The sequence below is a fragment of the Mobula hypostoma genome, chromosome 1, assembly GCF_963921235.1.
Source record: "Mobula hypostoma chromosome 1, sMobHyp1.1, whole genome shotgun sequence".
Classification (NCBI taxonomy): Eukaryota; Metazoa; Chordata; class Chondrichthyes; order Myliobatiformes; family Myliobatidae; genus Mobula; species Mobula hypostoma.
The window spans coordinates 48,987,395-49,005,138 of NC_086097.1; the positions used below are offsets into that span (position 1 = coordinate 48,987,395).

The 17,744-nt window shown below is 41.6% G+C and overlaps 1 long non-coding RNA gene across 1 annotated transcript in view; it reads left to right on the top strand.

Annotated features, from left to right (window-relative positions):
- Positions 1-17,744, top strand: part of LOC134346623 (uncharacterized) — a 124,706-nt gene that overhangs the window by 33,256 nt on the left and 73,706 nt on the right. The gene's annotated exons all lie outside the window — the stretch shown is intronic.

Sequence of the window (17,744 nt, forward strand, 5' to 3'; positions counted from 1 at the left end):
ATCAGAGAAATGATGTTATGAGTGAACGTAACATATTGGTTTTAATTGCATAAGCATTTGTCAAAATTGTGTACACTTTGGATTTTTCCCTTCATTGCTCATGTGAACTGATAGCTCCATTGGATCAGAAGCCCTTGACACACATTATCCTTTGAAGTCCTGGGAAGTGAGCACAGGCAGGGCTTCAGGAGAGCGTAAACAGGGAAGAAACATTTGCCAAGTAAAAAAAAAACTATACACAACAGTAGTCCTTATGCAAAAATATATTTTAAAAACTTCCTTTGTATTCACTCCTTCTGATATTCCTTAAGGTAGAAGGGCCTGTTTGTTAACATAGAATGTAACAGCTCAGTACAGTCCCTTTGGCCCATGAAGTTTTGCCGACTTTTCAACCTACTCAAAGATCATTCTAACCCTTCGCTCCTACATAGCCCTCCTTTTTGCTATCACCCATATACCTATATAAGAGTTCTTTAAACGTTTCTAATATATCTGCATCTACCAATACCCCTGGCAGTGCATTGCACGCATCCAACACTCACTGTAGAAACCTCTGATCTCTGACATTCTCCCTATACTTTCCTCCAGTCACTTTAAACTTAAGCCCCCTCGTATTAGTCATTTCTGCCCTGGGAAAAGGTCTCTGGCTAACTACTGGTTACACCTCTATCTAGTCACTCTTCGTCCTCCTCCACTCCAAAGAGAAAAGCCCTAGCTCGCTTAACCTATCCTCCTTTGTTCTCAAGGTTTTAATCATCTTCTCACTTTGTTGGACTCCAAGGGGCTTGTTTCTGTGATGCAGTGTTCTATGTCCTAATTTGTTTTAGGAGTCGGTGATGTTAAAATCTAGTTCCCTCTCTCAACACCCCTCCCCAAGACTTCAATTTCTTTTCTTTTTTTAGATTATGGACATTATCACGAAGGTGGGTGATTGGCTGCCCACCTGTGCCATGTGACAAAACACTCAGTGAAACAAGGCCAATTCATACTGTTTTGTATTTTTGTAGCCTTTATTACTGTAATGACATCATCAATATGGTGAAAGTATCTTTTCCAAGAAGGTTTCCAGCTTGTGAATTCTCCTTTCAACCTTTTTACCTTCATGCCTGCTGGAGTGCTGAGTGCATCAACAGGAAGCCCTGGGGCCAGGATTTTACTTCTCCAAGTTCATAAATGCAGAAGCTGGAAATCTTGAGCAACGCAAAATGCTGGAGGAACTCAGCAAATCAGGCAGAATTAACAGTCAACCTTTCAGGCTGAGACCCTTCATCGCGACTGGAGAGGAAGGGGTCAGAAATCAAAATAAGAAAATGGTCTATTATCGTCTCCTATCAGATCCCTTCTTCAGCCCTTTACCTCGGCCACCTATCCCTTCCCAATTTATTATTTCATCCTGTCGTGTATGTGGCCTGGTTACACAACAATGGTACAGGTGCCCCCCGCTTTTCGAACGTTCGCTTTACGAAACCTCTCTGTTATGAAAGACCTACATTAGTTACCTGTTTTTACTAACAGAAGGTGTTTTCACTGTTACGAGAAAAAGCAGTGCGCGCCCCGAGCAGACGCTCTCCCCCGGATTCGGAACTGCATTCTAGCCGGCATTGCTTAAACATGTGCCTGTGAGCAGCCATTTGCAAGATGAGTTCTAAGGTATCGGAAAAGCCTAAAAGAGCTCGTAGGGGTGTTACACTTAGCGTAAAACTAGACATAATTCAGCATTTCGATCGTGGTGAACGAAGTAAGGACAACGTGAGTTTGGCTTGTGGAAGTTGACGAAGATGATGTTGAAGAGGTTTTGGCATCCCATGACCAAGAACTGATAGATGAAGAGCTGATGCAATTGGAAGAGGAAAGGATAACAATCAAAACTGAAAGCAGTAGCGAATGGACCAAAAGTGAAGTCGTCCAGGAACTGAACGTGAAGCAACTGCATGAGATTTTCGCTGCAATGATAAAGTATGACTTTAATTTTGAAAGGGTATGTCGGTTTAGGGCATATTTGCAGGATGGTTTGAGTGCTTACAAAGAACTGTATGATAGAAAAATGCGCGAGGCTAAGCAGTCAAGCAAGCCTTCCACATCAACCACAGCTGACGACAAACCTCGACCTTCGACATCGAGGCAGGCAGACATAGAAGAAGATGACCTGCCTGCCATGATGGAAACAGACGACGAGATGACACCCCAGTGTCCCACCACCCGAACCCCCGGGCCGCAGACGGATACCAATTCGTGGAGAATGTAGTGGTACACGGGACGCATCCAGCACATCTTTAAGAAAAAGCTGAAATAAACAAGCTAATTAATTAGGTGCCGCCTGGCACGTAAATGTCGGCCCAGATCAGAGGCGATTGCCGATTGCGTCGCCTCTGATCTGAGCTGATATTTACATGCCGGGCGGCACCTGAATAATTAGCTTGTTTATTTCAGCTTTTCCTTAAAGATGTGCTGGGTGCGTCCCGGCTGCTGCTGGACACCTGCATGCTTCGCGGATCGGTATCGGTTCGCTGCCCAGAGGGTGGGGGCCACTGCACCACCCTAACCTCCGACGATTCAGCTTAACATCCCATCATCAGTGTGCTCGGCGCTGTCCCAATTCCAGTAAGTGATACTACACTGTACATACATTATTACTACTTTATATCGGCTGTGTATTTTTACGTGTTATTTGGTATGATTTGGCAGCTTCATAGCTTAAAGGTTACTGAAGAGCACTTGCGCCGTGTTTGTGCCAAGAGTGCTTGCGTGAGATTTTCACTACGGAGAACAATGCGGCAATGATTGTGGAATAGTATTTTTACTTTATATAGGCTGTGTATACATCATATCATTCCTGCTTTTACAGTATGTTACTGTTATTTTAGGTTTTATGTGTTATTTGGCATGATTTTGTAGGTTATTTTTGGGTCTGCGAACGCTCACAAATTTTTCCCATATAAATAAATGGTAATTGCTTCTTTGCTTTACGACATTCCGGCTTACGAACCGTTTCATAGGAACGCTCTACCTTCGGGTGGCGGGGGAAACCGGTATTAATAAAAACACTGGAGACGGGAGCTAAGGTTCATGGTTCTTTACTGGCAGAAACCGAACTCGCACACACATACAGATCAATACGCGCCTAATAGCGCATTCACCGACGTGTTACTAAAACATAAAGTAGTCCCTTATTATACTGTAGGCTATACAGTACACTCCACCCCTTTTATTTTAATAATGTATCAACTGTTTTTTTTACTGGGGCACTATGCTAAACAAATATGTTTGCCCTTAACATAAAAACGCCTACCATTTGTTTAATTAGTAACGTAATAATATCAAATTATGGAAAGCTTTTTTTTAACTTTTGGTCTAAGTTAAAGTTAAAGTCTGTCCCGAGCCTTGTGGCCCATCAGACCCATTTATAACTCAAGTCTCGGGGGGGGGCGGGGTCTTCTCTGCCTCTCCGGGTAACACCTGTCAATAAATTTAGATTAGATTAGATTATGAGGACACGCAGTCCTATTTTATTGTTATTTAGTAATGCATGCATTAAGAAATGATACAATGTTTTTCCAGAATGATATCACAGAAACACATGACAAACTGACTGAAAAACTGACTAAAACCACATAATTATAACGTATAATTACAACAGTGCAAAGCAATACCGTAATTTGATAAAAACAGACCAAAGTCTGCACGGTAAAAGTCTCAAAGTCTCTTGAAAGTCCCATCATCTCACGCAGACAATGAACCTCCAGCGCCGCAAACTTGCCGATGCAGCATCCTGGAAGCATCCGACCACAGTCCGACTCCAAGTCCGTCCGAAAACTCTGAGCCTCCGACTAGCTCTCCAACACCGAGCACCGAGCGCCATCTCTGCCGAGCACTTCGACCCCGGACCCGGCAACAGGCAATAGGCAAAGCCGAGGATTTCGGACCTTGTTTGTTTTAATACAGATTTCCATATAAAAGTCATGAAAAGGTGACCTCTGAGCATCCGGAATTCAGAAGATATGCACCTCCAACTTGCTAATAGTTCTAGGCAGCAGATCGCCTCCGTATAATGAAGACTCCTCCATGCAGCTGTCCTAGATATATACGTATATTTGTGCTATCACTTGTCTTCCTTACCCATATCTCATTTGTTCCAACTGAGCTAATTACATGGCTAATCTTTGTTTTCTCCTTAGATTCCAAATAGATAGCCTGACCTTTATGATATTATCTCTTATTGCATAATAACTTCCCATCTTCTATTCACGCTTCATATCTTTGTGCTGGTGATTCAGCAGGAGCGCTGGGAAGATGCTCAGGAGAAGACGGAGATGCTGTCACTGTTTGTGGAAAACATCATTTTGGGAGTTAAAGAAATACATGATAAATTGGAGAGCAAGGTTGCATTCTACGCTGGTCAACTTGCAAAGAGTTTGAACAGCAACGCTAAAAGATCCTGAGGGCTCTTTCGGCCGTGATTCAGGTCCTCAGGGACTGTAAAGATAGTGCAGGATGTCTGTTCTTCAGGTACGATCTGAAAGAATATACAATTTACTTAGGAGAACTCAACGATCCCATCCTGCTTCATTGTGATCATTTTTACGGTTTGAAATGTATAAAGTGGTGGCTTGAATCAGGATAACAACTCTGCCAACTGTGCTGTACTTCTCTAGATGATAATTATGTACTAGTGGTAACAGAAGAAATAAGTGAAAATGTAGCAAAATTATTTCACAAGAGGTGTGATGCATTTTTTGTAGCTTTGGTTTCCATGGTCTGCTTCAAAGATGACTTGCCACAAACAAAGAAGTGGTTGGTGATCTGCTGTCTCTGCTAGTTATTCAAAAGTCGGGGCAATCCAATAACTCACAGAAAGATCAGTACTTTACCAGTAATCGTTCACCATTTGATGAAGCAGTTGATCAAAATCCTGTTGTTCGTTCCATTGTTCTTAAACTGCTGTTAAAGTACCGTTTTGCTGATATTAAGGATGACCTGCAGTGCTATCTGTCTGGCTCAAGAGGGAGAATTCCTTCAGATGCACATTCAGCAGAAGTGTGAAAATACAACAATAGAAACCTTAGTTTGTTGCCAGAATTCGCCTCTGTTGTGTTGCTCTTTCCCAACTTCTTTCTGAAAAATAAGACACATTGCTGAGGATTCAAAATATGTACGTGCAAAAGAAACTTCTCTGCAAAGGATGAAGTGAATGATTCTTAATGGAGGAAGTGATTGGTTTGAGATTTACCGTGTGGGAAAGCTGTTCTGTTTGACTGGAGATGCTGGACTTCTTGGAGATTTAAGCTTATTGAGAGTTCGCAGATCTTCCATTATCTGTTCATCTGTTAACAAGTAATTTAACTGCGCAGGTGCAGATTTTCGTCTTTTGTCTGTAATTGGAACAGGGTCATTAGGTCTCTTCCTTAGTTTCCTTGTCATTATTGGCTTTACCTCCATAGAATCTCCTGTGAGTTCCATTGTTAGCCTCTCATTCTCAATCATCTTTTTCTTTTCTTCCAACTCAATCTTTTTATCTTCAAATTCCTTCACTGCTGCTTTCTTCTCTTTAATATAATTCCTTTCTCCTTGTTCTGTCTCCAATTGTTGAAAAAGCTCTGCATTTCATATTCTTTCCTTGTATTGTTGATCTAGGTTCTTAATCCTTTTCTGATACTCCTGCAAAGTGCCTTCCTGTTACTACTGTAGCTGTCTTTTGCGAAATATCAATTTCACCTGGTACATCTGCTCTTTTACTTCCAGGTAGTCTTCATCATCCTGCTTATTGGCAATATCTGTTTCCCTTGCATCCTCTGTATCTTCATCTGAGTCGCGGCCACGGATACTGCGTTCATCCTCATCGTCGACGCTGTCTAGCTCCTCCTCGTCCTTGTAATAGTCGACAATGGGTGAGTGGAGAGCTGTGGACATCTTCCCCGTTGAGCTGCCCTCCTTCGTTGACACATCTAGTGCCTTGATGGTATGCCAATCCAACTGGATTTTCCTGAGCCATTCACATTCCAGCAATGGTGGTCTCCATTTTTCAGTACATAGAGGTTCAGCTGCTGTGTTTTGTCTCTGTAGGTCACTGTCACTTTAATTTTACCTTTGGGATGCACTTTCTGTCCTGTGTAAATCTTTAGTAGTAGTTTAGTTCGTTTCAGAGGCATGTGAGAAAACAGTTGTTTGTAGTCGTGTTCGGAGATCACTGTTAAAGCTGAGCCTGTGTCCAACTCCATTTTCAGTCTCACGCCCGCCACTTGTGGAGTGATCCATATTACTCTTCGATCATCTGTCTCTTTCATGCTGTGAAGTTGCCGACAAGACAAGACAGCTCATTTTTGTCGGAGTCGTTTTCACCATATTCGTTTTGGAATATGCTACAAATAAAATGTCACTGAACAGAAATGAAGGAAAGAAATGTTACTGTTGTGGGAACAGGACACATGACCCGGATGACTGTTGGTTTAAAGACAAAAAATGCCGAAACTGTGGCAGACAGGGCCATATTGGCAAAGTATGCAAAGCTAGTAAACAGCAGAAAAAGGGCAAAATACAGAGAAACAAGAAACCCCAGAAAGGAAAATACAACAAGGTACAGCACTTTTTGTGTATTTCTCCCTTTTGCCTATTTGGAGTACTGCTCCGGACTCATCTGCAGGACACCTACAAATTCTCCAGAGCACATGAATCCCTGACTTACAGTATGACCAGCCCATACATATGAACAAGCATTTGGGAGACCAGCAGAATGGATTTGCCAGCTGTTTCTGTGGGTGGGAATTTGTAACTTGAGAAGTTTTCTAAAGGTGGACATGTGACCATGTATCAAATTCCCACCCACAGAAACAGCTGGCAAATCCAAGTCCTCCACAGGTTCCACCCCTGTGAATTGTCTGCAACTTGAGAAGTTTTCTAAAGGTGGACATGTGACCATGTATCAGACAATTCACAGGAGTGGAACCTGTGGAGGACTTGGAATGGGAAATCTATGGCTTGGGATGTGAAGGGGGATGGGTGGGGAGAGATGGCCTGGGGGCTAGGACAATTTCAGAGTATAAACATAAATTGCCAGATGACACTGACAGAGGAAAATAAAATTAAATATAATAAAACCACCCTACCTGTAGAATCATCTGTCTCTTTATGTAAATAGCACAGGCTGGGAGTGTCTTTTTAAGTAGGTTACACTTGTACTTCTGTTATTAATGTCATTGTAAGTACTCATTTCAACTCTATGTTGTATGAAAATATAAACGTAACATAAATTTAGTCAATGAGATGCTCTTTGTTGTTGTTAGTAATGCTTGATAAATTCATTGAACTAGGAAAGCGTTCTGGTTGCTTTCAGTAAATTAATGTTTGTGTTTTTGCTCATGTTCACTGAATGAAGGTAAATACTTGTAGTCCCTGCTGCAACCACTGCTGGTCATGTAAGTCAAGTGAGTTTGCCAATTTTGTCAGATGTGTTTAATTTGCTACGCTCACATCTCTCCGTACTGTGTCAACACTGTCATATGTATGAATCATTCCAACAGAGAAATGTGTCAACCCATGCTTCAGGTACTTTTTTGTGATATTTATTAATCTAAAATTTAAGCCCACAGATGAACAGATTAAATACTTTTCTGATTTTGTTTCTGTTTCAGCAGATAATGGATAAAAAATCCTTTTGTCCTTCGCTTTTCATTTCCATTTCACGATGTGAAATGTGAATGAGAGCCATAATAGCTTTCCTAATAAGGAACTATTTTGTTAGGAATGAAAAAAGGGCAGAAATCTTGAATTGTTATGCCACCTTTAAAGGCATCCTAAAAATTCTTAACTGCCAAGGAAGTGTCCTAAGTTTTGTTTGGGACTTGACAGCCAATTTACACATTTTAGACATGTGGGTTGTGGGATATGTATTGTCAAGGACAGGCAATCTATTACTGTATCTACTGGTAGAGATTTTAAAAGAGAGAACAGCTTTATTTTGGATTCAGACAGTATGATGGTGGCTGTTTATTTTAAAGAAAAGTATTAGATTTAGGTTTTTTTAACTTTCTTTAGGATTAACAATTATAAAATCATCAACAATGTGTGTAAATGTATATATTATATTTTAAGGAAATAATCCACATGAAAACAGAATGATAAAAGTGCTTACTTCCTGGAGGAGCTGCCAATTAGTTTTCCACCCCTACTTTTCACTCAGCCAGGTATTTCACTTTGAAATCTAAATCTGATCCCCTTTATTTAAACCTGCTATTGGATCTGCTTGAACCTTTTTAATAGCCAGGTAACACTTTTAAGAAATTGACAGAGGAAAGGAGGTTAACAGATTAGTGGATGAAATTAGAGGCCCGAAATCTTAGTGAGTGGAAGACATGGACTGGGATTGGTGGGAGTTAGATTGGACCTGGTAGCCAGTGGATAGCTATAGGAAAAGGTTTACAAGGGATTAAAACAAACAAAAATAAATGCAAACAGGGCACTGAGTAGTTTAACCCTAACCCGAACCTAGATGATCAACAAGATGCTGATCATGATGATCATCAAGAGAATGGAGGGCAGCAAGGACTGGCCTTGAAGTTAAACATTTGTGGTAGGAAGTGGAATCAGCTAGAAACAGAGAGAGGGATTCTCTCTTGCAGAATATGGTAATTTTTAAGAATAATGCAACAGCAAAATGGACCAGGTTGCGAAGGAGGGAACCATTCCATGCTCATGATTGAAATGGAGGTGAGAAACCTTTGGCAGTAGCATCCTGCTGGAAATGGGAGAACAAACCCATTGAATGTAAAGACTGCTGGAGTAGAAGACAGATATAAAGGGAGAATTTTGGTTTTGGGATTAACTGAGAAATAGTGTTCTGGAAAGTAGGGCAGAATCAGCTAAAGATATGCTTAACAGAGGAAAGGAATCCTTGTCTCAAAAAAAATTGGGAGAATGATCTGAGATGTGGAACCATTAGAGAGGATGTGACTGATGGGGAAGCTGGGAGATAGAAGTGAGAACCTCAAAGGAGGAAGGTTGTAGGAAATAATATTCAGATACAGTAGCTATGGGAGTTGATGAGTTTGGATTAGATATTGCACAGTTTTTCTACGGAAATAGTATAATGTTAGTTGAGTATGTGAAAGGGCAAATGGGAGGTAAACCAAATGAATATCGGCAGATGTTGAAAGCAAAGTTTACATTTTCAAAACCATGGAGAAAGTACAAGTTGCACTCTCAGATTATTGATGTACAACAGTGTGTAACAGAAAATGAGGTGCAACATCGAGGTACGATCACGTTAGACCCAGGGTGAGCTATCCAATTGGATATGATTGGCTTGGTGATAGGAGATGAATGGTGGTAGTGGGGGTGGGGAGTCATCTTTCAGTGACCATTGATGTGCTGCAAGGATCTGTGTTGGATGCACTGTTGTTTGCCTTTTATACTAACAATCTGGATAAGAAAGTATGTGGCATGTGTGGTGTATTTAATATTCAATAATATTTGAGTAATATTGTAAATATATTGCTTGATTAAGCATTCTTTGTTTTTACATAATATTATAGTTTATATGCAATAGTGTGTGAATGGCATATGTGATTTTGTCATATGTGCCAGTCTCACTGAAGTAAAATTAAACATACATACTTTCTCGCACTCCTGTGTTTTTTCTTTTGAATAGTTTTTGGAATTACAAAACATAGCAGTGGCAATGAGTAAGTTTTAAAACAAACCTGGGACGACTTGCTGCCTGTTGAGAAGCAGCAAGATGTTAGAGTTTAAAAAAACCACAGTGCATTTTTTCTTTGAAAGGGGAGACAGAGAGAGAGACAGAAAGAGAGAGAAAGCAATGTTAGAGTTAAAAAAGAGCATCAAGTTTTTTTCTTTCTTCACAAGGGGAGAAAGATGGTTGAGTTTTTTTAAAAAAGGCAAAAAAAGGATGAAATTCGCAGGTCCATAAACTTTGAGTACTGAGTGATAATAATAATAAGTTTTAAAAAGCAAAAATGATTGGCTACATGGGAAAGATAGATACTTTTGTTTACACGTGATAATTCAGTAATATATACTGAACAAATTAAGCCGTACATTATAGCAAATGAAACAGCCAATGAGAAACAAGTGCCAGATTTTCTGGGTGTGATTGGTGGAAGAGCATACAGTTGGCTTAGAAATTTGACTGATCCAACCAAACCAGCTGAAATGAGCTTTGCTGATACCATGAACATAATGCAGGAACATTTAGATCTGAAGCCGTTGTTAACTGAAGAATGCTTTAAGTTTCATAAATGGAATCAAAAGGAAGGGGAGTCAATTTCAGCATACCTGGCTGAACGGAAGAAATTATTTGAGCATTATGAATTCAAAGATGCACTAACAGATCATTTTGTTGTGGAATCTTACAAGAAAGCATACAAAAATGGCTCCTAACTGAAGCACAGATCACATTTAAAAGAGCTGTTGAAGTCACCGCAGCAGCAGAGACACAAATGATTTGCAGTCAGAAATGAAAGTGAGCGTGAACAAAATTGCAACATCTCAACAGAAAGCTGCTTGGCTGAACAAATTGTGTTAAAGTTGTGGCAGATGCTCACATACAACAGAGCAATGAAGGCTTAAAGGCCAAACTTGCAGAAAACGCAACAAAATAAGACATATACAAAGAGCATCAAAATCAGGTTTAATGTCATCAACATACGTCGTGAAATTTGTTGTCTTTGCAGCAGCAGTATAATGCAAAGCATAATAATAGAAAAAAAACGTTGAATTACAATAAGTATATAAAAAGTATTCACCCCCCTTGGAATTTTCATGTTTTATTGTTTTACAACATTGAATCACAATGGATTTCATTTGGCTTTTCTCAACGCTGATCAACAGAAAAAGACTCTTTCGTGTCAAAATGAAAACCGATCGCTACAGTGATCTAAGTTAATTACAAATATAAAACACAAAATATTCTGCTAAATATTCACCCTTTTCAAGTCAGTATTTAGTAGATGCACCTTTGGCAGCAATTTCAACCTTGAGTCTGTGTGGATAGGTCTCTAGCAGCCTTGCACATTTGGACATTGCAATTTTTCCCTGTTCTTCTTTACAAAACTGCTCAAGCTCTGGCAAATTGCATGGGAATCGTTACTGAACATCCTTTTTCAAGTTTGGTCACAAATTCTCAATTGAATTGAGGTCGGGGCTCTGGCTTGTCCACTCCAGGACATTAACTTTGTTGTTTTTAAGCCATTTCTATGTAGCTTTGGCTTTATGCTTGGGGTCATGTCTTGCTGAAAACCAAGTCTTCTCCCAAGTTTCATTATCTCTTGCAGACTGCATCAGGTTTTCTTCCAGTATTTCCCTGTATTTTGCTGCATTAATTTTACCCTCTACCTTCACAAGCCTTCCAGGGCCTGCTGCAATGAAGCATCCCCACAGCATGATACAGCCACCACCATGCTTCACGGTAGGGATGGTGTGTTTTGATGATATGCTGTGTTTCGCTTCCGCCAAACATAGTGTTTAGTCTGACAGCCAAAAAGCGCAATTTTGGTTTCATCAGACCATAGAATGATCTTCCTGTTGATTTCAGCCTCACGCAAACTCTAACCAAGATTTTTTGTGAGTTTTGTTTTCAACAGTGGCTTTCTCTTTTGCACTCTCCCATATAGCTGTAATTGGTGAAGCACCTGGGCAACAGTTGTTGTATGCGCAATCTCTCCTATCTCAGCCACTGAAGCTTAGAACTCCTCCAGAGATGTCGTAGTTCTCTTAGTGGCCTCCCTCACTAGTTCCTTAGTTACTCAGATTTTGAGGACGGCCTGCTCTAGGCAGATTTTACAGTTGTGCAATGTTCTTTCCATTTCTTGATGATTGACTTAACTGTACTCCAAGCGATATTCAGTGACATGCCGGACATCCAGGCATGATCAAAATAAAAGTGCTGGCTTGAAGCTTTGTCTGGTGGCCTGAGGTAAATCAGCAGATCGAGCAGCTTGCCATGCACTGTTCAGGATGCCAATATGTCCAGAAGAAAGGTGTCCAGATCTGTCAGTATCATTTCCTGCAGTCCCAGAGTCAACTCCTACAACCACTACAAAGGAGACCCCAAAACTTGAACAACAGGAATTCTGCAGATGCTGGAAATTCAAGCAACACACATCAAAGTTGCTGGTGAACGCAGCAGGCCAAGCAGCATCTATAGGAAGAGGCGCAGTCGACGTTTCAGGCCGAGACCCTTCGTCAGTCCTGACGAAGGGTCTCGGCCTGAAACGTCGACTGCGCCTCTTCCTATAGATGCTGCTTGGCCTGCTGCGTTCACCAGCAACTTTGATGTGTGTTCCCCAAAACTTGAGATTGTTTCACAGCCACAATTCTCCCCTGCCAAGAAGAGTGATACATCTTGTCAGGAAAGATGTTATCCCACAAGAATAAGAATTCTTTAAACCAAGCATCATTACTGTGGTCACACTATGGGCACATTAAATGTTTAGGCCTGAATTGGACGATTTAAAATTTATTGTGCTGTGGATGTTTATATAGTAGTTGTGTTGTATTATTATATACATGTCCAGCGAGCAATACAGTACATATTTGAGCTGAGATGCATGCTATATTAAATTGGAGTTTATAGGTAAGCAGGGAGTAGTGTGTAGTGTGTATATTTAATATTTCAGTAATATTTGAGTAATATTGTAAATATTTTGTTTGATTAAGCATTCTTGTTGTTTACATAATTCATTACAGGTTATATGTAAAAGTACATGAATGGCATACGTCATTACATCACCACATCAAATGTGCGCACCTCACTAAAGGAAAACTAAGCGTACATGACTCCCGGGTTCCTATGTTTTACTTTCGATTAGTTTTTAGAGTTACAAGACATAACAGCATGGTTAGTAGGTTTGTGGGTGACACCAAAATTGGGGGAATAGAGGACATTAAAGGAGGTTGTCTAAGATCTAGATCAACTGGGAATTTAGCCAAGGAATGGTAGATGAAATTTAACTTGGACAAGTGTGGTGTTGTATTTTCGGAAATTAAATCAGAGCAAATTGTAGAAAGTGGTGTAGAACAGAGATTTTTAAGGGTACAAGTCCATTATTCCCTGAGAGAGGTGAGATAGTTAGACAGGATAGTGAAGAAGGCATTTGGTCAGGGCAGTGAGTACAAGAGTTGGGATGTCATGTTTTAGCTGAGCAAACTGTTATTGAGACTGTATGTGGAGTGTTGTGTGCAGTTCGGATTGCCTCACTGTCATTATGATGGTGTTAAACTGAAAAGGGGACAGCAAAGATTCTTAAGGATATTGCCAAGACTGGGTGGCTTGAATTAAATAGGGAGACTGGATAGGCTGGGCATAAACTGAGGGATGATCTAATAGAGCTTTAGAAAATTATGAGGGCCATAGACAAAGAGGATGGTCTCAGTCATTTTCCCTGCTGTAAGAATTCTAAAACTGGAGAGGGGAAAGATTTAGAGAAATTCGTACTTTAAAATGGAGGCTCGTTCAGTCGCAGTGGCTTCTAAGGGGTCAACCAAAGGTGTTATTGTCTTTTTTTAACATATTTTATACAGTCGCAAGACTTTGCTGGACATTAAGAACTTAACGTACTGTAGGTCTACCTCAACAGTGAGCTACTCGTTGGCAGAGAAATTGAAAGAGTTGGGGTCTCGGCCCGAAACATCAACTGTACTCTTCCATAAATGCTGCCTGGCCTGCTGAGTTCCTCCAGAATTGTGTGTGTGTTGCTTGAATTTCCAGCATCTGCAGATCTCCTCTTGTTTCTGAAGGAGTTAGGCTTGCTGTGGATTGTGCTACTGCCTGCGTCAGAGAGGCATCAGAGGAGTCAGTGCGCGAAGGTGGAGTGCAATCTAACAGCGAGTGATCGTCTTAGTTGCATTCCTTGTGATCGCAAAACCCTGTTGGATATTGTTAATGTGGAATGCTGCAAGTCCGATTCACTGATTCGTTGGCAGGCAGCATGGACAGATGTCAGAGGAGCTGCATGAGCTCAGTAATAGCGAAGGCAAGAACTCAGGCCGCGGTGTCACGTGTTTACGACCACCCAGGAGAGAGGCATCAAAATCGGTGCAGCCCACATGAGGTGATGCAGTGCAGCGTCCAAGCTGGAGTTGATGCTGCCCCCAGTGTTCACTCAGCAGAAGACCAGCTGTATTGTGGTCAACTGCAGGCTGCTGCAACATTCATGGACTCTAGGACTTGGACTATTATTTTTTTGTGTGTCTGTATTTTACTGATACCTTTTATGTGCTGTATGTGCCTCGTGCTGTGTGTGACTGTTCGAAATCTGTTTTGTACCTTGTCCATGGAGTAATGCTGTTTATTTAGCTAGATTTATGGGTATTCATGTATAGTTGAATGACAATTAAACTTGAACTTAAACCTTACAGAGAATCTGAGGGGCAACTTCTTCACACAAAGGGTCGTGGTTATGAGGAACAAGCTGCAGAAGACTGACATCCTCTGCACCACAGTTCCCGAGGAGATGTTGGATTGTGTAGCAGGAGAGAGTTCAAAAGAAACCAGCGGGGGCAGTCGAGTCATTCTGCATGCCACAGTTCCCAAGGAGATGGTGGGCTGCATAGCAGGAGAGAGAGGTCAAAAAAAGCGAGTGGGAGCAATCAGGATATTCTGACTGCCACACTTCCTGAGGAGATGTTGGATTGTGTATAATTAGGCACTTGGCAAAGTCCAATGAAATTTAAGTGGTGTGGCCAGTTTTAGAGTGGAGAATTCAGGCTTTGGTGAAGAGAGGTGAAGGCTGTAGGTATATTTTTTTCCTTTTTATTTCTCTTTCTTATTGCACAGTTACAGCAGTGAAGATGATGGGCAGGATAGTGGAATGCTCCTTTTGCAGGATGCGGGAAGGCAGGGAGACCCCCAGAGTCCCTGATCACCACACCTGCAAGAAGTGCATCCTTCTAGACCGTGTGAAGGAATTGGAGTTGCAACTGGATCAACTCCAGATCATTCAGAAGAGAGGGATTGATCAACAGGATAAAACAGGGAGAAGGCTATCACACAAAAGGTGGAGGACGCAAGTAACTGGGTGACTGTCAGGAGGGGGAAAGGGTTAGGCAACCAGTGCAGAGTACCCTCCCTGGCCATTCCTCTCAACAGCACTTAGGGGGCAGGGAATGACTTAGCAGAGGAAAGCCACAGCAGTCAGGTCTCTGGCACTCAGCCCTCCTGGCACTGTGGCTCAGAAGGGAAGGGGTGTAAAGAGGCAAGCTGTAATAAAAGGGGATTCAATGGTTAGAATAACAGACAGGAAGTTATGTGGACAAGAATGAGATTCCCGAATGGTATGTTGCCTCCCAGGTGCCAGGGACAGGGATATCTCAGATCAGGTCCACAGCATCCTTATGTGGAAGAGTGAGCACCCAGAGGTTGTGATCCACTTTGGTACCAGTGAAAAGGGTAGGAAGGGTGAAGAGATCCTCCAAAATGAGTTCAGGGAGTTAGGAGTTAAAAGACAAGACCTCCAGGGTTACAATCACAGGATTGCTACCCATGCCACGTGCTAGTGAGGCCAGGAGTAGGAAGATCATACAGTTTAACACATGGCTAAGGAGATGGTGCAGGAGGAAGGGCTTCAGATTTTTGGATCAATGACCTTTCTTCCAGGGAAGGTGGAACCTGCAGAGAAGGGACACTTTGCACCTGAACTGGAGAATGACTAATATCCCTGGGGGAAGGCTTGCCGATGCTGCACAGCAGGGTTTAAACTAGAGATACAAGGAGATGGGAACCAGAGCACCAGAGCAGACGGTGGAGTTGGTGTGGGAAAGATGTTGTTAAGCCTTTATACAAAATCAGGAATTGAAAAATTGAACATGGTAGGACTAATGTTCTGAGTTGTGTAAATTTCAGTGTATTGTAAGAAAAGTGAATGAGTTTAGGGCATGGAAGCACATGGAATTATGACTTAGTAGCCATTACTGAGACTTGGCTACAGGAGGAGCAGGACTGGCAGCTCAATGTTGTTTTAGATATGATAGAGCAGGAGGATTAAGAAAGAGAGGTGGCATTATTAGTCAGGCAGAACATTACGGTAGTACCCAGACAGGGAAGTCTGGAGAATTTTTCCACTGAGGTTACATGGGTGGAGCTGAGTAAGGTAGAAAGGATGACCACATTAATCTGATTATATTATAGGCCTCCCAACAGTTCACAGGGTTTAGAGAAGCAACTTTGTAGAGAGATTGCAGACTGTTGTAAGAAACATTAAGTTTGTAATAGTAGGTGATTTTAACTTTCCACATATTGAATGGAACTAACATACTGTAAAAGGGCTGGATGGGATAGAGTTTGTGTTCAGGAAAGATGTTCAATCACTACATAGAGGTTCCATCTAGAGAATGTGTGATACCAGATCTCCTATTCGGGGATGAGGCACGCCATGTGACAAGAGTTTCTGTGGGGGAACACTTTTCATCTAGTGATTATATGCCATTAGTTTTATGATAATTATGGAGAAGGATAGATCTGGTCCTAGGATTGAGATTCTAAAATGAAAAAAAGTCCAATTTTGATGGTATCAGAAACAATCTGGCAAGTGTAGATTGGAAGAAATTGTTTTCAGGTCAGAGAGTAGTTGGTAGGTACGAAGCCATCAAAAACGAAATTTTGAGAGTACAAACTTTATACAGTATATTCCTGTCAGAATAAAAGACAAGGATAACAGGTTTAGGGAACCTTGGTTTTTGAGAGACATTGAGGCCCTGGTTAAAGGAAAGAAGGAGGTGAATAACAGGTATAGACAGGCAGGAACGAGCAAATGAGTAATAGAAGTGCACGAAAACACAAAGAAATGATGAGGGCTTAAAGAAGGCATGCGTTGCTCTAGCAGACAAGATGAAAGAGAATCCCAAGGGGTTCTAAAGATATATTAAGGGCAAAAGGACAGAAAAGGGACAAAATTGGTCCTCTGGCAGATCGGTGTGGTCACCTATGCATGGAGTTGAAAGATGTGGGAGATCTTAAATGGATTTTTTGCATCTGTATTTAATCAGAAGACAGGCACAGAGTCTATAGAAGTGAGACAAAGTAGCAGTGAGGTCATGGACCATATATCAGATGACTGGGGAAGAAGTATTTGCTGTATTGATGAACGTTAGATTGGATATATGCCCGGGGACTGTCAAGTTGTTCCCTCAGACCCTCTGGGAGGCTAGTGGAGCAATTGCAGGAGCCTAGCAGAGATATTTAAAACGTCTTTAGCCAAGGATGAGGGGCAGTAGGATTAGAGATAGCTAATGTTATTCTGTTATTTAAGAGAAACTCCAAAAATAAGCCATGAAATTATAGGCCGGTGAGCCTGACATCAGTTGTGGGTAAGTTATTGGATCATATTCTAAGGGACTGGATATATAAGTACCGTTTAAAAATGCAAACATGAGGAAATCTGCAGATGCTGTAATTTCAAGCAACACACATAAAAGATGCTGGTGAACGCAGCAGGCCAGGCAGCATCTCTAGGAAGAGGTGCAGTTGACGTTTTTGGCCGAGACCCTTCGTCAGGACTAACTGAAAGAAGAGCTAGTAAGAGATTTGAAAGTGGGAGGGAGAGGGGGAAGATCCGAAATGATAGGAAAAGACAGGAGGGGGAGGGATGGAGCCAAGAGCTGGACAGTTGATTGGCAAAAGGGATATGAGAGGATCATGGGACAGGAGGCCTAGGGAGAAAGAAAAGGGAGAGGGGAGGGAAACCCAGAGGATGGGCAAGGGGTATAGTGAGAGGGACAGAGGGAGAAAAAGGAGAGAG